At 46.4% G+C, this 22,164-nt stretch overlaps 1 long non-coding RNA gene across 1 annotated transcript in view; it reads right to left on the minus strand.

Moving 5' to 3' along the window:
* Nucleotides 1-2,943: 2,943 nt before the first annotated feature.
* Nucleotides 2,944-22,164, minus strand: part of LOC133117017 (uncharacterized) — a 90,369-nt gene continuing 71,148 nt past the window's right edge. Inside the window, exon 3 of the long non-coding RNA XR_009705919.1 lies at nucleotides 2,944-3,080. This is a non-coding gene — a long non-coding RNA (uncharacterized LOC133117017). The remainder of the gene's footprint in view (nucleotides 3,081-22,164) is intronic.

A 22,164-nucleotide genomic window follows, 5' to 3' on the forward strand; every position in this document is an offset into this window, starting at 1 on the left:
TTTGTTATTATTTACAGATTTGTCCAACGTGTTCTTATTTGTTTTGGCGGATCTCCGAGCCGTGCCGACATGACCCCATACGGTGATTATCTTGGCACTGAGACCGCCAATGTACCGTGTAGCTTTAATAGCAGCCCGCTCCTCCGACGCACCTGGCCTCTCCCGACCCGAAACGTGTCCGCGCCTGCCTCCCTTTCCCGAGCCGAGGTCTCAGGGCAGCCGGAACGGCGGGGAAGGGGGTCCGGTGCCTTGGTGCTACGCGGCCGGACGGATTGGAAGTACGGTCCTGAGTTATGACCGTGCCCCGAGTGGCTCGGTCTCCCATCTGTTAAGTTTATTTGCCTTTCAGAAAAAGTCAAACTTTAACATTACCGCAGTGAAGTAACACATCCCATCTTCAGCATTAAGTACGCTGAACCTTGAAACACTAACAGGATTTACAGGCCACTGACTGAACCCTCAGATGAAGTTAATAAAGACGCGAGCTGCCGTCTGAAATTCCTCCAGGTACAGGAAGTACCATATGCGTGGGGACCAGGCTGTAGTACTGTCAGTCTAAGTACCATATGCGTGGGGACCAGGCTGTAGTACTGTCAGTCTAAGTACCATATGCGTGGGGACCAGGCTGTAGTACTGTCAGTCTAAGTACCATATGCGTGGGGACCAGGCACAGACAGGCACAGACAGGCTGTAGTACTGTCAGTCTCACGCCCACACAGACAGGCACAGACAGTCTGTAGTACTGTCGGTCTCACCCCGCACAGACAGGCTGTAGTACTGTAGTACTGTCGGTCTATGGTACTTAGACTGACAGTACTACAGCCTGGTCCCCACGCATATGGTACTTCCTGTCCCTGGAGGAATTTCAGACGGCAGCTCACGTCTTTATTAACTTCATCTGAGGGTTCAGTCAGTGGCCTGGAAATACTGTTAGTGTTTCAAGGTTCAGCGTACTTAATGCTGAAGATGGGATGTGTTACTTAACTGCGGCAAATCATAAATTATGTTTTGTTAATGTTAAAGTTTGACCTCTTCTGAAAGGCAAAGTGAATTTACAGACAAATATACAGAGTCCTTTTTACAGTTGGTGGAGGCGGGGTACCTTCATTTGAGTCACTGATCTCATTTAAAGTCTCATTCCATGAGAATAAATATGATGATGAACAGATTTATGAAATTAGGCCACAGCTGAGACGTTTCTGAAGCATTTACAGCAGATGTTCATCAGCTCATCCTGTCATGTCAGCCAGAGTGTTGGCGAGACCGTTTGTTCCGTTTTTATAAAACTGCTTACAAAATCTATCATTTAATGTTGAAGTTGAACTTTTTTTCTAATAGGCAAATGAAATGAAAACGCATAAATGGGATCGTGTTCAAGGCTGGCGTCGACGGGGAACATTTCGAACCCTTTAAGGCGCAAGATCACAAGTATGTGACCAGAATGTTCTCAACTGAACATCCTAATCACATACTTGTGATCTGAACTGAACATTCTAACCCTGATATAACTATTACTATTATAGAATGGAATGAAAGCAATGAAATTTTAGAAATTTAGAATTTGTAGGAAAACACCATTCCGGAAATTCTACTCTTCACAGCAGGCTAAATGCTGTTTTTTTAAATCTTTTTTTTTTTAAGTAAAGTTTTTCAGTGCACTGACTTTGGATTGCACTACAGTCGCTAGGCTACAGTAGCTAGGCTACAGTAGCGTGGCATTTCCTGTGTCTAATGACGCACTGCGCTTCTTTTCGGTGGGGATCGAGGCGAAGCAGGTGTCGTGCGTTCGGATAATCCATCTCGTGGCTGCTGTCCACGCCTTGCAACACAACGCAGCACATTTCAGGAGACCTCTCATTAGCTCAGCGGGCAAAAACAAAACCAGATGGTTAAAATTAGTTTCTGAACGGACATCATTTGCTGTTTTTTTTGTGAGTCATCTTAAAACTGGTGACTAAAGAAAATCAATCATGTGTAACACAAAAATGTTTCGGCTGAAAACCCTGCAGAAGTATGCCACAATGCAGCTATGACACCAATATAAATCCCGAATAAATACTGTAACAAAAGGCAATTTGCACATTAAAAGTTGTTTTGTGTTCCTGCGTGGACATAATGTTTGGTGAATTTTCTTCATGGTCATACAAGCACTATTTCAGAGGACATGGAGGAAAAATATGTCCAGGTGATCACATTGAGCAACAGAAAATATCTTCAATAAACTTTGTACTGTATGGTACCACAAACTGTATTTATCCATTATCAGACACGCAGACACACAACCAAACAGGGCCTTACTTGCCATTTCTGTACATGCTGGTATTTAATATTTATCATGATATTCAACACAATATTTATCATGTTTTATTGTATATATTCAAAAATCCACTATACATAAAGTATCTCAATGTGCTCCATTAACTTCAAGCTAAATGGATGGGAAAAAAAAGATGATTGGCAGGTTGACGCAACTTCAGAGAATTAATTTCATAATTGAGGTTTTCTTGATTGTTATAGCACTCTGTTATAGCATAGCTTTGTTCATTCAATACAAAGACTGTACTCTGGATGTGAACTGCACAGCGAGTGTGGGAGTTTACTCTGTTTACTGTGTGAATATAACAGCGCCTATAGTTTAGAGGAGGCTAGGGAGCCAGGAAGCGTGTGTGGCGTTGGGATTTCTGTCATTGTATTAGCCGCAGTAAACAGTGTTGCAGATGACAGACAGCTTTAAACCCCTCATTCAGACCGTACTGTATACAGTCTGGCCCGACAATGGCTTCAAAGCGCGGCGGTATTAGCGGGTAATCCGCTGTGACCTCCGCGGCGGGCGATGGCCCGGGCGTGTTTGCGTTCCCCCCCCCGGCCCCGCTGCCACGCGGTGCGAGACGCCGGCCCATCTGTGCGCTCTCCCGCTTTCCCAGGATGCACGCTCACCCGTGTTTGCTGAGGCAGGCTTATCCGGGCCATGACATCAGATCGCATCCACGCTCAGAGGGACATCCCACCTCTGCGCCTCTCCCGTCTACCGTCTGCCCCGCTGGGCTCCACGGCGCGGTCCTGCCCATCCACTGCTGTTCCTGGTAGATATAATATATATATATATATAATAATAATAATAATAATAATAATAATAATTGGTTATTTAGCTGACGCTTTTATCCAAAGTGACTTACAGTTGATTAGACTAAGCAGGGGACATTCCCCCCCCCTTGGAGTAATGTAGGGTTAAGGGCCTTGCTCAAGGGCCCAACAGCTGTGTAGATCTTATTGTGGCTACACCGGGGATTGAACCAACATCCTTGCATGTACCTTGCAATTGTAACTGCTACGCTACAGGCTCTTGGCTGTGTTTCTGTGGGACTCTCTGGGAGGTGCGTAATGAGCCTGTTTAAATGTGGGTGTGTGCACTGTGTACTTAACCCTGCTGTTTCTCATAGAAACTGAGTCATATTAAGTATAAAAAATATACACTGAAATACATCTAAAGATCCAAGCAGAAATGAAAAACAGACCATCGGGGGGTGAAATGGTCAAACATGGCTGTTCGTGTACAACAGGGATCATCGAATCTGGCCCTCCAATCCAAATCCAGCCCTGGTTTTCTTTGGTCCCAGGTAATTAACTGAACAATTAATGCTACTGATTAGCCAGACTGTCTTCACTCCTGACTCCCAGGTAAAGGGAGAGCAGAAAACCAGCAGTTCTCAGCACTCGAGGACTGCGATTTGATGATCCCTGATGTACTAGTTCATCAGTGGCAAGCAGCCCTGGGGTTTGTTTGCGTAGCCGTGTGGCCCAGAAAAGAAAGGCAGCAGCTATAGCTGTTAGCAGTAGCGGAAGGATCAGTCATCCCATGATCTTCTGGGAATAGGTTTTTATCTGCCTGCACTAACGTATTATAAACAATCAATGCAAAACATCTTTTTAAAAGCATTATTAATTCAGGTATTAATTCAAACATTCAATCATTTACTAAACGGTTAGGACACATGTGGGGTAAAGATGATTATGAGCGTAGGTATTTACGGGTATGTCTGACACAACACTTTGGGGTTCATAATAACTGAATACATCAACTGAGTCATAAAACATACAATACTTACTGTAAGTATAGTATACACTGTATTATTGTTCAGATACAATAATGAACTGCTGTGCTGTAAGCTACTTAATGTACTCAAGAACCCATCCATCCATTATCCTGAACAGGGTCGCAGGGGGGCTGGAGCCTATCCCAGCATACATTGGGCGAAAGGCAGGAATACACCCTGGACAGGTCGCCAGTCCATCGCAGGGCACACACACCATTCACTCACACACTCATACCCACGGGCAATTTAGACTCTCCAATCAGCCTAACCTGCATGTCTTTAGACTGTGGGATGAAACCGGAGTACCCGGAGGAAACCCACGTGAACACGGGGAGAACACGGAAACTCCGCACAGAGAGGCCCCGGCCGACAGGGATTCGAACCCAGGACCTCCATACTGTGAGGCGGCAGTGCTACCCACTGCACCATCCGTGTAATCAAAAAGTGTCTCTTCATTGATGCCAAGCCTATCAAATGTTTTTGTACATTTAGTGCAAAGTAGTACATTAGTAATTAAATATAATATAAAATAAATCATGTTCACTGACTAGGTGTCCAATGTGCAAATTCCTGTAAGCTTTCATGAAGAAATTAATCGCAGTAATGACATTTTCCAATAGTTTCTCAGCACAATGTAGTGTATTCACTTGAGCACATAGACATATAGTTCAAGCTAGTCCTCATTTCTGGAAGGGACCCAACTGAAACTAAGCTTTGTTCATTCAACACAAAGATTGTAAAATCAGTTTTCAGTCTGCCTTTGTGTTTCTCATGGACAACAGATTTTCAGAGCTATCCAATTTGGACCCTGAAATCTAACGTTTGCTGTAATAATTGTTGAGTTCTCTGTGCAAAACACAGTTTCCCATAGATCTAAAGGCAAAATTACAGACGTATTCAAATGCAACTCAATCCTGCATTATTATTTTGTTTAAATTTGATCCAGACATCTCTGAGGTGGCCGAGAAACATTCTGTTGCCATGAGGGCTTTGCGCTACAAACATCGCGTAGTCAGTCATCAGTTTTCATCTCAAAATCAGTATCGATAAAATATCACCTTCAAGTGCGCGACTGGATTCAATCAGAGTCGGGCACAGGTTCAGATTTAGCTAGAAATGGCGTGGTTCAAGTAAATCACACAATCAACATGTCCCATCAGCATGTTGAAACTCGATTGGAAAACTCACAGGCGTGGGTGGGGATGACGCGTGAATTCAAAAGCGCTGGCAGAACATGAAAGAAAACCGTTATCTGAACAGTTTTCAGACGCAGCGGAGAAGCGCAACGATCTTCCCCGAACTTTCCTTTCACCTCATGCGGTTGCTTAGATACCGTCAGCACCAGTCGTGCTATTTCAACAAGTTAAGCTCTAACGGTTTTCTCTGCGAATGAATGAGAATTGCCCATTCTAGCTCTCCACATCACAATAACCATTCATACATGTTACCCATTTATACAGATGTAGTAATATAGACATCAATACCTTGCTTAAAGGTGCTGTAAAGGGATTGGAATTAGTTGAAATAACGATAGATTATCACGGAGGTATGTATCAACTGGATGTACAACACATCCACCAAATATATATTAAAAATACCCACTGTAAATAACTATAATAAGACACATTTCAAGTCAGACATAAAATCTATATTGAAAACAACGTCAGGGTTGTATGGGCGTGGTCTGGACCTCCTCACCACCCCACCTTCCTGCTCAACTCCTCCCAAAATGTACCATCCACAAGTACATTGTATTGGAGAAGACTGGGAGAGAGATTAAGACCTGAAAATGCCAAAATGCTGACTCCACACAGAAAGGCCACAGTCAGGATTCGAACCCAGGAGGTTTTTTTTGGGAGGTGACGTTATCCACTATACCACCGTGTTAGCACACAGCTCATGCTACTAATCTCTTAATAGAAAACCTCTATATACAAAACTCATGAAACTATAACCCTATTACCATTATAGTCACTAATTCACCAGTGATTCAAATTGATGTGTACATTTCCCAAACCATTACCCCACAGTGCTGCGTCTGGTTGACAGACCATGCAGGTGTTTACTGTTAAAGTTCGCCTGCTTCTCAACAGAATCTCCCTCATCAAGGGAACACCACACACTGATATCACAGTTTAACAGCAAAGTTTAAACAAGGCTTTGAGTGAAGATGTCTGGACGCCCGATAATGAAAACTGATGAGGCGAGAGTCGTACGTTCTCAGTACGAAAGCACACCACGGGGGTGGCACTTTCAGAATATTACATCACAGCACTAAGGTAACACACATTTGCACCACACAAATATCAAGGGCCATGATCGATTAACTTTTTACATTTATTAATGCTGTTTTTATACTATTTTTCCATAATTACTGAACAAAGCGATATTTTCTCCGGAATGCAGCGCCGCGAGCAGAAACTCAGTGACTCGAGTCGCTTTCATACGATACTTTTTCTAAAATAGTGCCTGTCCAGCGTGTACTCTGCGGTTTTTATATCGCCCCCCCAAAAAAATGGGCTGGCCTGGACCGGCTCGACTGTTTAAACAAGACATTCCACACGCAGGCATTAGAACAACATTCCGCCCGGAGTTGCTGGGGCGCTGGACTGAGAGCGAGGCCCGTATCAACACGGCGGGCTGCTGGTAGATGTCTCTTACACGCGTGCTGCTGTGCAGAATGGATGTCTGTAAAGGGGCTGAACTGGCCGGAGCTGTCAGGCTACGAGGACTGGCACTCGGCAACCTCGCGCCTCCGTGCGAAACCGGCCCTGCTGTTGACTCTCCCGGGCCGGAGTGCCGGTTTGATTGGCACTTTTCTCCCCGGGACACTTGGGACCACGGGTGAAGCCTGTTTTTCCTGACTTATTTATAGGGCGGGTACAGCGGAAAACAATGGCTTCCATTCATGTCACGGGTCCGTACCTTTCAAACCGGGCCTAAAAAAAGACGAGAGAGGTTCTTCTCTCGAAAGAATGTGATATTCACGAGCACTGTAAACACCCCCCCCCCCCCCCCCCATCTCACGACCAGATATTCGATACATTCAGAATGTCTCTTCCCACAGCGTACAGCAGGGATACTCAGTCTTACCCGGGAAGGGCGGGTGTGGATGCAGGCTTTTGTTCCCACCATGCAGTTACACACCTGATTCTACTAGTCAGGGTCCTGAGCAAAGACTCCAGTGGCTGATCAGTAGAATCAGGTGTTACTGCTTGGTTGGAACAAAAGCCTGCATCCACACCGGCCCTTTCTGGGTAAGATTGAGTGCCCTTTGTGTAAAACATCTTTGTAATACTGTATTGTAAATGCATTACATTTTGTTTTCATTTTCCACATTAAGCAACATTGTTGAATTTTCTGTTTTAAATGGTCAGGCGTGATTCCAAATGCACTGCAGTACCGTACAGCCATACTCTCTGGCTGTAGTGTGAAGGTGAAAGCCTTCATCTTCGCTTGGCCTGATTTATTTTGTCAGTTTGTTCTTTGCGGAGATGATTTGTCCACTGAGCTCAGCTGTTAAACGTCCATTTGGGCCTTTGACCCGGTAAGAGCCGCTCTGGCTTTAGAAATCAAATTGAATCTTGCTTTGGAGTGTAATCATCTCTAGAGGCAGAACGTGGCTCTCATTTATTTATTGTATAAATTACTCTTTCTTGGCTGTTTCAGGCGGGTGAGTGAGAATATATGGCACCTGAACGGCGCTCAAACAGGGATTTGTGGGGAGGATATGGGTGTTATTTTACACTACATTACATTAACAGCATTTGGCAGACGCTCTTATCCAGAGGTGTGGATCTTATTGTGGCTACACCGGGGATTGAACCAGCGACCTTGCGGGTCCCAGTCATGTACCTCAACCACTACGCTACAGGCAGCCATGGCCATTATGTCATTGCGTCAATTTCATATACTTAAGAGATCAAAAAAACAGTCATTCCGGGACAGCTACCGGGTTACATTTAACTATGTGCTTTTCGGTGTACACAATGCGTTTTTACAGATTTGGGATTGATCGTCGGCGTGCTGCGAGGTGAAAGCTCGCCGCTGTTCCGCACAGGTTACAGCGCCCCGGCATCAGTGACTCACAGCCGGCGACGGGGTTGATTCCGTGGAACGAGGATGTTTTTTTTCCGGGCTCTCGCCCACCGCGCGGCGTGTCCCGTGACTCCGGAGCGTTGCGGTCGGAATGCCGCCCTGGCGTCGGGCGTCTGTCGATGTGCGCTGCCCCCGTGAACGCCGTCAACAATGCCAGCACTGTGAGGAGTCAGCCTGGCCCCCGGAAAGAGGGGGGGCCAAAACAAGATGCCCAGCCAATTACAACACTGGGATTGTCACCGCGTTTCCGGGAACAGACAGCGCTTATACCTGGATGCCTTGGCTGAGCTGCTATTTGGATTATGAAATGTTTACTTAAAGGCCCCGTATTGTGGAGAACATGGGGTTGTAAGTGCTATAAAAACACCCCAACTGCATTTAAACAAGCTGTTCGGACTTCTGTAACTTTGTGACAGGGGGTCTGTGCCCGCAGGGTCGGTGGTTCGAATCCCGGTGTAGCCACGATAAGATCCGCACAGCCGTTGGGCCCTTGAGCAAGGCCCTTAACCCTGCATTGCTCCAGGGGAAGATTGTCTCCTGCTTAGCCTAATCAACTGTACGTCGCTCTGGATAAGAGAGTCTGCCAAATGACAATAATGTAATGTTATGTGATGTCTGTACGCTCATATCCATATGTCTGCCTTCAGCATGCCCCACCATGCAGATGGAAGAAATCTAAGCTCTCGGCACAGACAGCTTTCAGTTTGTTGGAGCTAGCCAGCCAATCAGAAGGTTCATTGATATCAATGAGCCTTAAAAACACAGTCACTAAAACCGCCTGTTCTTGGTACAGCTCATGAGAGGCACTGGAGAATGGACATGTAAAACTGGATAGAGATCGTTTTTGGTACTGAAAACCACACAAACATCTTCTTATGGACCTGAAATAAAACACTAGAGGTAAGGTGCACACAATATGTGTTTTTGGTACCACACAAACTCCTAAAATAAAACGCTGGAAAGGCGTGCAACATGCATTGTGAGTGCTGTATGCACGCGCGTAACCTATTTAAATAGGAATGCCAGCACCTATTTTGGCATGTGTAAACAAATTTTAGATAGAAATACATTCCAAAAAAAACGGAACTAAATTTAGGAGGTGGTTGGTAGCGGGACAGAAAGATGAGTGTTTCTTGGCAGCAAGTGATGAGCTTTTTCTGTCGCTTCTATCCCTTTTCAAATCCCCGCTCAAAAGGAAAAATAGACGGTGGCAGAAGTGACAACGCTGCAAGCAACGATGTGAGACAGGCCGTCAATCAAGCGCTACACCAACACGGCTCCAGACAGCCGGGGTTAGCGTGTATTCCCATCAAACTTCAGATTAGTCAGTAGGAGTACTGCATTAATACAAGTTCTCCAACCAAACAACCCCGGCTTTTGATCGCAATTTATTTCCTGTCTGCAGATATCCGAAAATCCCAATCAGGAAGTTCAGGAGGCCACATGTGGCATTAGGCGTACAGGCTTACACTGAACACATTTCAGCCAGCCCGGTTCATAACGTACAGCCTTACACTGAACACATTCCAGCCGGCCCGGTTCATAACGTACAGCCTTACACTGAACACATTCCAGCAAGTCCGGGTCATAACGTACAGCCTTACACTGAACACATTCCAGCGTGGCCCGGGTCATAACGTACAGCCTTACACTGAACACATTCCAGCGTGGCCCAGTTCATAACCTACAGCCTAACCCTGAACCCACAGGAGGTGGCAGGAGCACAATATTTGTCCATGGATAATGCATCGTGTTTTCTCTCCTGGAGAAGGAATGTCGGAGAGGCACGTGCCGTGATCCCGACATTCCGCGTTCCCGCTTCGCTCCGGACGGAACGGCCGCGCCGAGACACACGTGCGCCACAGAACGCGGGACCGCCGTTTGGCCGCGGCGATAAATAATATAACCGGAAACACCGGCTGCCGCGCTGCAGAGTGAGATGGAGGTGAGAACAGCCACTTTGGAGGCAGAGCATCGCCCGACAAACTAAAGACAGGCTGAGTATCACTGCATTATGGAAAAAAATATTCAACAGTGTGTTCTCATCTCAAAGCTTTTTGGTTCTCTGAACCGTTATATAGTTCATCCCACAGAGCTATGAAGTCTAACAGCATTTTAAGGTGCTGTGCTACGAAGTGGTCAGGGAACTACATTCACTGTATAATCAGGTTTCTGACTGAGTACTGCTTTCCTAGGGCCCTACTATCAATGCCATAGTAGGGGAGGGAATATTTGGGGGATGATCTGCTTGAGTGACGCTTTTATTGTTTGTACAGTTTTTCCACAGAGTGGGCGGCTGTGGTAGCTGGTGCAGGCAGACTACAGGTGCCCCCCACAGTCCAGAGGAGTCACACCCTCCCCCCTGCAAGTGTAAGGCCCCCCCCCCCCCCCCCCGAAAGCTGAGTTTTGGGTCTCACGATGACAGAGGAAGTCATTCCCTTCAAAAGGGCCCCGTGGGATATTCCGTCTAGGTCCCTGTGCCCGCCCCACCCCCCCTCACCGGTCTCTAGAATCACCTCTGCCCGAACCCAAAACCTCTGCAGAATGCCCCAGTCGGGAGGAATGGAGTCCCTCTCCCTCTCCTCCCTCGGTCATCCATCTTAGCACAGGTGGCAGGCCAGTCTGTGCTGGAATGTCTTGAGATGGCCGCCGCCCAGCATGCTGGGTCCGGTCGTCCTCCTGCGCCAATGTGTCACCGAGACGGCTCTACAGAACCACAGGGGTCACGTCTGCAACGCTGGGCCCCGGTAACTGTAATAACAGAAACCCAGGTGTGTTCCATAATGGCAAACAGCAAAAGAGTCAACAGAAACAAGGCTGCCGCGAGCCAAGTACACCTGCATCCATTTCAACCTGCGCAATGGGGAATCAATTATCAGCTGTGGGGAGTATAATCATATTAGCGTTACCCGGCAGTGCAACGGGAAATCAAATAACAGCCATCAAGTCTGCCGAACGTGGTTCTGGGAAGGTTCTGGGAAGAACGTGGTTCTGGGAAGCACAATCGTATTTGCCTCTTATTGTCGTGTCTTAGCTCAGAGCCCCCGAAGGCACGTGTGACGCTATATCGCAGACTCAGTTGCTAGAGTATCAGATTATATTCCTGTGGGTTCTTCGGGGTATCCCAAACACCCTTTCAGCGACAGAGCACTTTGTTAGCCTGAAGCCTTTATTTGCACCAGGAATAACCGTCTTGTGTGTGAGTGCTAAAGAGAGAGAATTTGCATTACACCTGACAATCCAAACTTCAGGCTGCCCATGAGCAAAGTGTTAAAAAAATCACATTGACTGCTTTGACTGTAGTCTTGTTGAACATAAACAAATCTTTCTAGGCAGAGATATATCAAACTCAATTGTCTTCCGAAGGCTTGCCATTGTGCAAATAAAGGCCACAGACCATCTCTGCCAGGATCTTTTTCCATCCTAGTCTGAGCTAAAGAAACCAGATGTTACTGCTTTTATTGCTGGAAGACTAAATTATTTTTTCAAACGTCCTTTCTGGGTAATTTCTTAAGAATGGACCATTAACATGAATTAGTTTGCATATTTGACCCAAAAAGAAAAAGGTTACACCAAAACAAAACAAAAGTCATTTTTAGTGATTAGAAATTTATTAAAGAGTAAACCCGCCTCCAACCTTTGGAAAATATGCAAACCAAAAATGAGCCAAGGAGGCTGGAGCCAGTGTAAATATTATAATATATATATGGAATAAACACATGGCAGAAAATAGGCACCTGAATTTACACAGGCCCATTTCCAAAAAAGACTACAGTACTTTTCCAGGTCCCTGCCTGATAGAGCCAGCAGGAACAGGACACATTCTTAAAGAGAACAGAGATATCACAGAGCACAGCTGAGCTGACCGGGGACCCTGCTTTTATGCTCACTCATGTATGAAGTATGGTTTGTTTCCTACATTTTATTTAAACTTACACTGCTGAAGAAAAAAAAACAGCTCAAGCTATGTTTCGAAACAGCTGGTAGCTGGTAATTTCAAGCTGGTCATATCTGGATTTTACACCAGGGTGAAGTGCCCGCAGTCAGCATGTATTTAGGAAACAGTCACTGAAACTCTGTTCTAGACCTATTTTTACAAGTCTCTGTAGAAATAGCCTCCGTTCTGTTTTTCTGGGCAGGTGAAGACGGTGATCAGGGGATTTTGTTTAACCCCTGCAGTGTCCAAACGGCAGAGTTTGGCAGTGGGAGCTCGTGAGCTGTGAATGATAGCCTCTCTCACTTCAGACACACCTCCTCGCTGGGCATATCTGGAGACCTTCATCCCCCCACTTACTCCCTCCGGACTGTCTACAGGCGGTTCCACTTTCAGCATCCCCTCCAGCACCCCCCTCCCAGTTCCAGCAGATGGTTTGCTCCAATTTCACCCACTTCCTGTTGTGAAGTCCCTGGCACTGTGCAGCACTGTGCCTGCATCTCACCCACACTCCTTTAATGACATCACAATACCCAGCTCTCCTGGATGCGCTGGAGTTCCGAGGAGTTCTCCCGCGGGCGTGAGAAAAACATGGCCGCCTAATTCATTACATTACATTACATTATTGGCATTTGGCAGACGCTCTTATCCAGAGCGACGTACAGTTGATTAGACTAAGCAGGAGACAATCCTCCCCTGGATCCCCTGGAATTGCAGGGTTAAGGGCCTTGCTCAAGGACCCAACGGCTGTGCGGATCTTTATTGTGGCTACACCGGGGATCGAACTACCGACCTTTGCATCGTGTACCTTAACCACTACGCTACAGGCCGCCCCTAACTCCTCTCGGCATGCAGCCGTTTCCCGTCCAGGAAGCCGGGGGCACAGAGGGGGCGGAGCGGGTTCGAGGCGCCGCGTACACGCAGTCAGCTACAGGGCAGGTGCGGGAGACGGAGGTTGCCATGGGGATCCTCGTTGGGCCTCACGACCCACTTCCTGTTTGTGTGGAGTGTCTTCCTCCCGAAGAGACGATAATATTTCTACACCTTGTTTTTCTACACACCAGGGACGTAATTTCAGTGGGGGGATGTAGGGGTATCATGTGTACGGATGGGGGAGGTAGGGGGCTTTATGTTAAGTTTATGTAACAACCCTCTGTAAAAGTGAAGGGGACATGTCACCCCTGCCTCCACCCCCCCCCCCCCCACTGCCCCCCCGCCCCGCCCCCTCCTGCAAACTGCACCGATGCTTCACACACATTATCAACCTTTGCTGACAGAGTGTCATAACATGTCAACTGGAGCTTACAGCATACTAAACCGTTTCACTTCTAGAAAACGCTTCTCGCAGATTGTGTGGAGAATGTGCCTTGTGGAGAAGAGACCACTCTTCTGTAGACCTGCACCATGGACTGTAGTGGTCAGCACTCACCGTCATTTAGTTATTTGTCTTGCTGTTAGAATCGAGAACTGACAAGGCTGTTTTTACGCCAAGCAACATCGATTATAGACTGTAATGGTAGAGACAAGCATCAGAACAAAGTAGCCATAAAGTAGACTGGAATAATATTGACTGATATGAACGACTTTATGTGAATTGCTTTCATTGGCCGAGCCATCGAGCCAATGATGTGGTCATAGACAACAAAACTGAGGATCGCATTTCATAAGCGTAAGCCTTTCACAGAATAGACGTGTTTTTAGAAGCCAGTATTGTGCATTTATACATGTCATTGTTTTAGCTGTTGGCCGTTCACAGGTCTTATAAATCCAATAATTCCTGAGGCTTTATGTGTCCTGTAAGCCTCACTGAGACCGGATGTCTATAAATATGAAAATCACGAGCGCATTATCACAGGTTTGGAAAAATAAACTATTTGCAGACCAGGCCCCAGATACGGGGCGGAATACTCAGACACTTTGTACTGTGTATGGGGTGCAACTATTTTTAATGAATTAATCCCAACACGGTATTTTTATATTTGGGGGCCCTCTAAATATATTTTTTCTTCGGACTAACAGGTGGTAGCTATGCCCTTGTTCACAGAATAACAATATAAAAATGGATAAAAAATTACTTAAAATAGAATGAAATGGGTTTCATGGTTTATGCAAGTCTGAGAAAGGACTAGAACACTATAGGTTATTGTAAAGGTGTGTTTAAAAGGGCTTTTCACAATCGCTTTAAAATTTTCAAAATGCCGTTATGAGTGGTTGCCCTCAGATACGACCCAAGGAAGGGACACTTGACTTGAATATGAATCAAAATGGCAGTTGATGGATTTCAAAATTCCAAAATGGCAGTTAATGGATGAATTCAAGCAGTCTGGATTCTGTGACCTGACTGACAAAGGGCTGCAGGTTTTCAGCCAGGTTGGAGTCCCCTTCTCACACATTTGGGCCGGAAGGTGACTCTACCTGAACTGCTCCAGTAAACAGCTGAGAAAAACATGACTACCTGTCCTCTGTAATGTAAGCAAAAACAAATTGAATGCCTGTCCTAAAATGTCTCCCTTTCAAAGGGAACATTTCCTGTGTGGGACATGGGGGATGGGTACATGGTATGGTGTACGCCTCTCTGCTATACAGTACTGCCCTGTTCCCAGAGCCTTTAACGTGTGGGAAATGAGAACAGGGAAATAGGAAATTGAATAATGGTTGGCTTTTGGAGCTGGGGTTTTGTGCTGAATGGTCCGTCTCATAGCCATGACACAACAGAAAAAGTTCAACTCTTAAATCCGGATTTTTCCCATGCTTTCCACAAAAAAGGCAACTAATGAAAAAATGAGTAACGAAGCTAACATGAGTGAGACTTTGTCCACAGTCCGTTTTAGAGGAACAACACAAGAGACACAGTGTGTGCTGGCTCCATCAGCCAACCGGACCACAGGCAGGGTGAGATCACACTTTCACCAACAACCCATGTGTATACACCTACACCCACACCCTTACACACTCATACTGTATTCTCACACACACACACACACACACACACATACACATGCATGCGCGCGCACACACACACACACACACACACACACACAGGCAGGGTGAGATCACACTTTCACCAACAACCCATGTGTATACACCTACACCCACACCCTTACACACTCATACTGTATTCTCACACACACACACACACACACACACACACAGGCAGGGTGACATCCGACTTTCACCAACAGCCTCACAATCCAAAACAATCCATGTGTATACACCTACACCCACACCCTTACACACTCATACTGTATTCTCACACACACACACATACACACACACACACACATACACACACACACACGCATGCGCGCGCGCACACACACACACACACACACACACAGGCAGGGTGACATCCGACTTTCACCAACAGCCTCACAATCCAAAACAATCCATGTGTATACACCTGCACCCACACCCTTACACACTCATACTATATTATCTTTCTTTCTCTCTCTCTCTCTCTCTCTCTCTCTCTCTCACACACACACACACAGGCAGTCGTATTGCTGAGAGGCAGCAGTTTCACCAACAACCATTTAGAAATGACAGTTGTACAAGCAGACACACAAACAACAAGGCCAGGGTTATGCCTCACATTCCATCTCACACCATCAGTCTCTCTCACACACACACACACATACACACACACAGCATCACACACACATTCACACATCCTCAGTGAAGTCATATCAATTATGAAATCGTAGTGTTCACACTCCCATGACCTCCAACTGAGGTAAACACCTGAGGAGAGTGTCATTCTGTATCTACGGTATGCAGCTGTAATCTAACAGGAAATATGGAACAAAACCCAAATGCATTTCAAAAACAAATATGAATTCTACAGGGTGAAGCACAGAGAAATCACAGTCTGGCCCAGGTTCAGGAAAAAGCTTGACATTTAATGCGTATAGCTTAATTTATACACATAAATATATTCTATTTATATTATATATTTTCCTCTGCAATTTTCCTTCCCAGAAACAATGACCTTGAGCACCACAATGAATTGCATACGGCATACCGAGCAATAATATAATTAAGCTGAAAGTCTGAGTCACATCCCAAACATCTCTCACAGCTGTCTGACCGCCATGCAGGAAAGCACTGCTCAAAGACACAATAAAAACATTCAAACATTCCCAGGTTTAAGCGCGACAGTTACCCCCTGCGTTCAGGGTTCACTTAAAATTAGTCTGCATTACCCCGTGGGGATTTCTTTAATAGCAGTGCGACTGTTCATAAATATTACTTAGTGGTTTTTGGAAGAACTGTGGATCCACTTGAACTTCCCTTGAAATTCGCTGAACTTTGGCTCGACGCTTACCGCAAACGGCTAATCCCCCCCCCCCCGCCCCCGCCCCAGAGACATGTTTCTCTCAGATGCTTCCTGTGGATTCTCAGCTGGAGCACGAGGGACGTGGAGCCGCAGAGCTCGCTCCGCGCCAGAGCCGTGACCCGTGTCGCCGAAAACAAAGCGCTAGAACATCGAGTGTGTTTTTCCAGGGAGTATTATCCCCCAGCAGGGTGTAACTGAGGGGGCACTAAAAGGCAGGGGTCAGCAGGGGGCGCTGTGCCTGTCTCTCCGTGTCTCCCTGAGCCCAGTGGCTATGCAGCCCACCCCTGAGACCACCTCCCCCCCCCCCCCCCCTCCCTCTGTGCTGGGAGGAACCAGAGGTCCAGATGTGTGGATCTGAGCCCGCTCTCTCTCCGCTCCACTCAGCGCTCCGATCCGGCGCCGCTCACCCGACCGGAACCAGCGCCACGCGGCACGGAGCCTACAGCCGCCGGACCGCCATCACCGCCGGACCGCAACCACCGCCGCTGATTACGGCTGCTTTCAGAGGGACACTGTGACCTCTTACTAAACGGTAAATGGTTGGCATTTATAGAGCGCCTTTATCCAAAGCGCTGTACAATTGATGCTTCTCACTCACCCATTCATACACACACTCACACACACAGACGGCGATCGGCTGCCATGCGAGGCACCGACCAGCTCGTCAGGAGCATTCGGCGGTTATGGGTCTTGCTCAGGGACACTTTGACACAGCCCGGGCCGGGATCAAACCGGCAGCCCCCCCGACAGCCAGACGGCTGCTCTTACCGCCTGAGCCAATGCTGCCCACAAAACCACGAGTCAGCTCAAATACCAGTAGATTATCAGGCCACAGCTACGATCGCATAGAGCGGAGTCAGAGGAAGACCATTTTCATGCGTCTTTGACCTGTGGACCACAGGCGCCCCGTGGGGTTAGTGCGAGGCGAGGAGGATCCAGCATCTCAGAGACTGCAGCTCTGGGATTTTCACACACAACAGTCTCTACAGTTTACAGAGAACCGCGCAACAAACGCCATGGAGAATGGGCATAGGACAAATAAAAGCAGACGGATTACTGCAGAATTATCAATATTTCATCAAACCTTTGTCATTGGATGTACGTGGTTATTTGGCTTAGCACTGCATTAATACATTCCGGCTTAGCTACAGGTCCTGTATGCGACAAGCTGTTAACCTGATTAGTGCTAGCGCTCTCCTGTTGTATCACGTTGTTCAGTGTGGCGTAGGATGATACTATATGGTCTTGTTTCCTCCACCATCTTTGGTATGACATGTGGCTCATGGTCCTCCAGTGTTCTTTATGTCGAAAATGACGAAACAACATCGCCACCTGCTGGTTCTTCGAGTCCTGTGCATTTCTGCTTCCTATCCCTTCACACAAATAATGAGACATTTTCTTACGAAAAAGTCTCTTAACTCAGAACACAGACCAGTCCCACACATGCCGGTACACACACACAGATGCAGCACACACATACCCTGATACACACACATACAGACTAATATGGGGCGGCCTGTAGCGTAGTGGTTAAGGTAAATGATTGGGACATGCAAGGTCAGTGGTTCTAATCCTGGTCGGTGTAGCCACAATAAGATCCACACAGCTGCTGGGCCCTTGAGCAAGGCCCCTAACCCTGCATTGCTCCAGGGGAGGGTTGTCGCTCTGGATAAGAGCATCTGCCAAATGCCAATAATGTAATGTAATACACTCAACCACCCTGTCTGCCACCAACAATCATGCCACGGTAAAAGTCATTTAGATCACATTTTTTCCCCATTCTGATGGTTGATGTGAACATTAACTGAAGCTCCTGACCAGTATCTACATGATTGTATGCATTGCACAGCTGCCACACAATTAGATATTCGCATGAATAAGTAGGTGTAATAAAGTAATAATGTTCCTAATAAAGTGTTCGGTGAGTGTATAATAAAGCAATAATGTATGAGAGGCCGTGGTATATCGCCCATATAGTCACGGCTAAAGGGTGTTGTTCACAAGGCTTGTGCGTGGGTCCGGTGTTGGGGTTCCGTAAATGTGTGGCCATTCATGTGGAATCCCATCACAAATAAAGTTTAAGAAACCCGGCGTAAGAGTTCGTAGACGACATTGTGCGAGAAATCTGCCACCTGCTGACCAAGTTTCAAATTGCAATATTACACACACACACAAAAAAGAACTTGACGATTTTCTGCCGCAGAGGTCTAATCAATCTATCCAGATAACTATTTGCTCAAATATTTCCAAAAGTTATGTTTCAGCATGATTCTTCAGAACAAAGTAAATAAAATAATAAATAATAATAAATCACCTTGGAATTCTTTATTTCATCTTGTTTGACCACTTCAAGCCAATAGGTGGCAGCAGATCCACATTAAACTGCATTGCGTTATATTTTTATTTTCTCGTATTTTCAAGCAGAAATGACACATTTCATTAAATCAGTACAAGTCAATATATAAATTGGCTATGGGAAAGCATTTTACCATTTTTATGTCGGATACATAGCGCAGAGGTTATTAAATTCGTAATAAAGAGATTTCAATCTCAGGCATCTGAGGATATTTGGGACCCAAATATAGTACTGCCGTTCAGACCGCGGCCCAACCGCTGCATTAAAGAAAATATTGAAGATACAAGCATTGAAGCTCTATCAACAGTAGGGGGCAGTGTTGCCACTAGTCTCCGGTTCACCTCGGGTAACTCAAACTGACCCTATTCCCACGCAGTTGTGTGGCAAAGACAAGCCTTTACAGGGAGCTTCTCAGACGGCTCGAGCCGTTTAAAACGGGCCCTGTTTGCGCAAATTGCAGGTTGTCACTCACCGAACATCTCTGCAGTGGTAATTACCGAAACGAGGCATTTTAAACATCCCACCTCCTGTCCCCTTAAAACTGCAAACCGCCTCCTCCTCCTCAACAGAGCGCGCCTGTGAACAGAAGAACCGCTCCGTCGGACTGAACAAACAACGGCGAGGAACAACACTATCGCGCCGCAGTTTTGAGCTACATTCGCTCTGACGCGAACCCTCCGTGTACACCGGCGTGCTTCCTGGCATTTCGCCAGCGTATGTGCGCGCATTACTGCCAACTGAAATCGCACCCCTTTGTCAGATGTTATGCAAGTAGAATCCAGCGGGCCCCTTTACAAAAATATTTTCCCATTTAATAGGGATTCAATGTTTGCAATTAAATGGTTAATACATTTAATATTTTCCAATATTTACATTTCCTATCACGACTATTGTAATGCATTAGGTACGAGTAGCCTATTCGTACTTAGAATGTTCGATATAGATTGCAGTTCGATATCCTTTAATGGAGTCTGTAGTCGTTTTTGGATAAAACTGTCATTGGTTTATTGTTTCATAAAGGAGGCAGAGGGCTGCCAGTTTAGTCTATTTTATTCATATAATTTTGTCCTGGTAAAATGAGAGGTTCCTTTTAAAACCGTTAATGATCTGCAGGTGTTTTTGAGTGTCTCAGGGGTTCAGACTTTAAATGGTTATTTTGCTTATCAAGTACAGGCTGTCTGAAATAAAACAGCAGTGTACGGTTCGTGTCAGTGGGAAGACACAGACAGTATAATAAAAATAATGGAAACAATAATAGTAAATTATGATTATTATGATCATTATTACGTGTTTGTATTTTTAGTATTTTTTGGCTTGCTTGTTCGCCAGTATATCTATAAAAATGTGACGCTGAAACGACCTTTACCGGGTCTCAGCCCGTTCACCTATAAACCCCTGGTGCAACCCATTAGCAGCGCATTCCTATTTGAAACAGGCGGCCCTTTTTCGCAAGCAGTTGTTGGTCTAAACAGGACGTGTTGACTCACATCCTTTGTCGTTTTTTCTTCTTTTTTTTTGAGCCGGTGCATTCCTCGGCAACTCGAACACGAACACACGGCCCTGATTGAAGACCCTTCAGGGCTGACGCGCGTGAATCATCCCGCTGCGCTGTCGGTCTTTAGCCGTGTGTGTGTGTGTGTGTTTGTGTGTGTGTGTGTGTGTGTGTGTGTGTGTGCGCGCGCGCGCAAACCGCCGCGGGCTCCGATCGCTGGTCACATTGCCGCCAGTCCAGCCGGCACAGTACGCGACCTCGTGCCGACAATCACACCCGGAGTCCCCCAGCTGATGTGCGTGGGCGCCTGCGCACTCTCGCCCACGAGCCACTGGCCACTCTACACCCCGCGGTCCGCACGGCTGTGAGTCATTCCGACAGAATGTATTGTTGTGGTAACGCTAAACCAGGGGGCGGACGTGAATACCGGGGTATCGGCATGCAAAGGTTGCGGCCGATATGTTGCGACATGCGTGTGGCCGAGAGGCGACGCGTTTAATGCGCTGCTGATGTTCGCCTCGCAGGGTAAAACAGCCCGATGCAGCTCAGACCAGGCCTCGGTGCTTTCTTCAGACCAGGAGCTGTGCTTTACCTTTTCCATTTACTTAGTATGAGAAAGGGTTCATTGGCAGTCGGGGGGGTTGCTGGTTCGATCCCACCCTGGGTGTGTCGCAGTGTCCCTGAGCAAGACACCTAACCTCCAAATGCACCTGAGGAGCTGGTCGGTGCCTTGCATGGCAGCCAATCGCCGTTGGCATGTCAGTGTGTGTATGAATGAGAAGCATCTGTTGTAAAGGCGCTGTATAAATTTGCACTTTGTTGTACGTCGCTCTGGATAAGAGCGTCTGCTAAACGCCATGTAATGTAATGTAATACATTCCAACCATTATTTACCATTTAAAGTAATAAAAGAAAGATTAAAAACTCCATCCAGTATTAACATCAGGACAGGTCCTCTTGCATTACTGCAATTAGTTCATTCGTTCTGCTGCAGACCACGCGATTCTCTGAAGATTACGGGAACATGTTTTTCACTAGCATTATCACCCTTTAACTCACAGAGTGACCTAAAAGGTGTGTTTGCAGTCAAAGCTACGCTGCCTTGAAGGAAGGGTTGAACCACCGTGTCCTCACCCTTAGCCCCGTCTGCACACAGTCCACCCACACTGCAGAACAACTCTGTCTTAACACGTCTTATATTCTCATTATGAGGTTTTATGGACACAGATTGAGCTTAGTTTTCGACTAAATTGAGTATTGTACAGACAATCTCAATTCAAAACTGGTCGAAGAACTTGGCTTAATCTGGCCCTTAAGGTCTTATTTATCTCTCTCAAGTAGAAAATATTATTAGCCAGTAAACTTGTCTAACCTCATTGACAAATCTTGCCTCACCATCTTTTTGTCTTATTTAGCAAAAAAAAAAAATTGAAATTGGATTTTAAGTCTAAAGTCTAAAATACAGAATAATTTTTTTATTTTTGCAGTGCAGGTGCATCGTAGATTATAAACGCCCCCAGAGGCAGGTGATGACGGAGCAGGCTGTATCCTGGTCTGAGTGGACTGATCTGTGTGGAGGGGAGGGGGGAGCTCACTGTGCCCGTCTACCCCAGGTCCCCCGACCGGTCTGTGATTTAATGCACACAGACAGTGGGAATGTGTCAGTGCCTGTCTCAGTTATAACCAGGTCAGTACTGCTGCTGCCCCGAGGTTGCATACCAAGGGCTGTGTGTGTGTGTGTGTGTGTGTGTGTGTGTGTGTGTTTGTGTGTGAGTACGAGTGTGGGTATGTGTGTGCGTCTGAGTGTGTGTGTGTGTGTGTGTGTCAGCCTTCAGTGGGACAAGGTAGTTAACG

The sequence above is a fragment of the Conger conger genome, chromosome 17 (assembly GCF_963514075.1).
Source record: "Conger conger chromosome 17, fConCon1.1, whole genome shotgun sequence".
In the NCBI taxonomy this organism is placed as follows: Eukaryota; Metazoa; Chordata; class Actinopteri; order Anguilliformes; family Congridae; genus Conger; species Conger conger.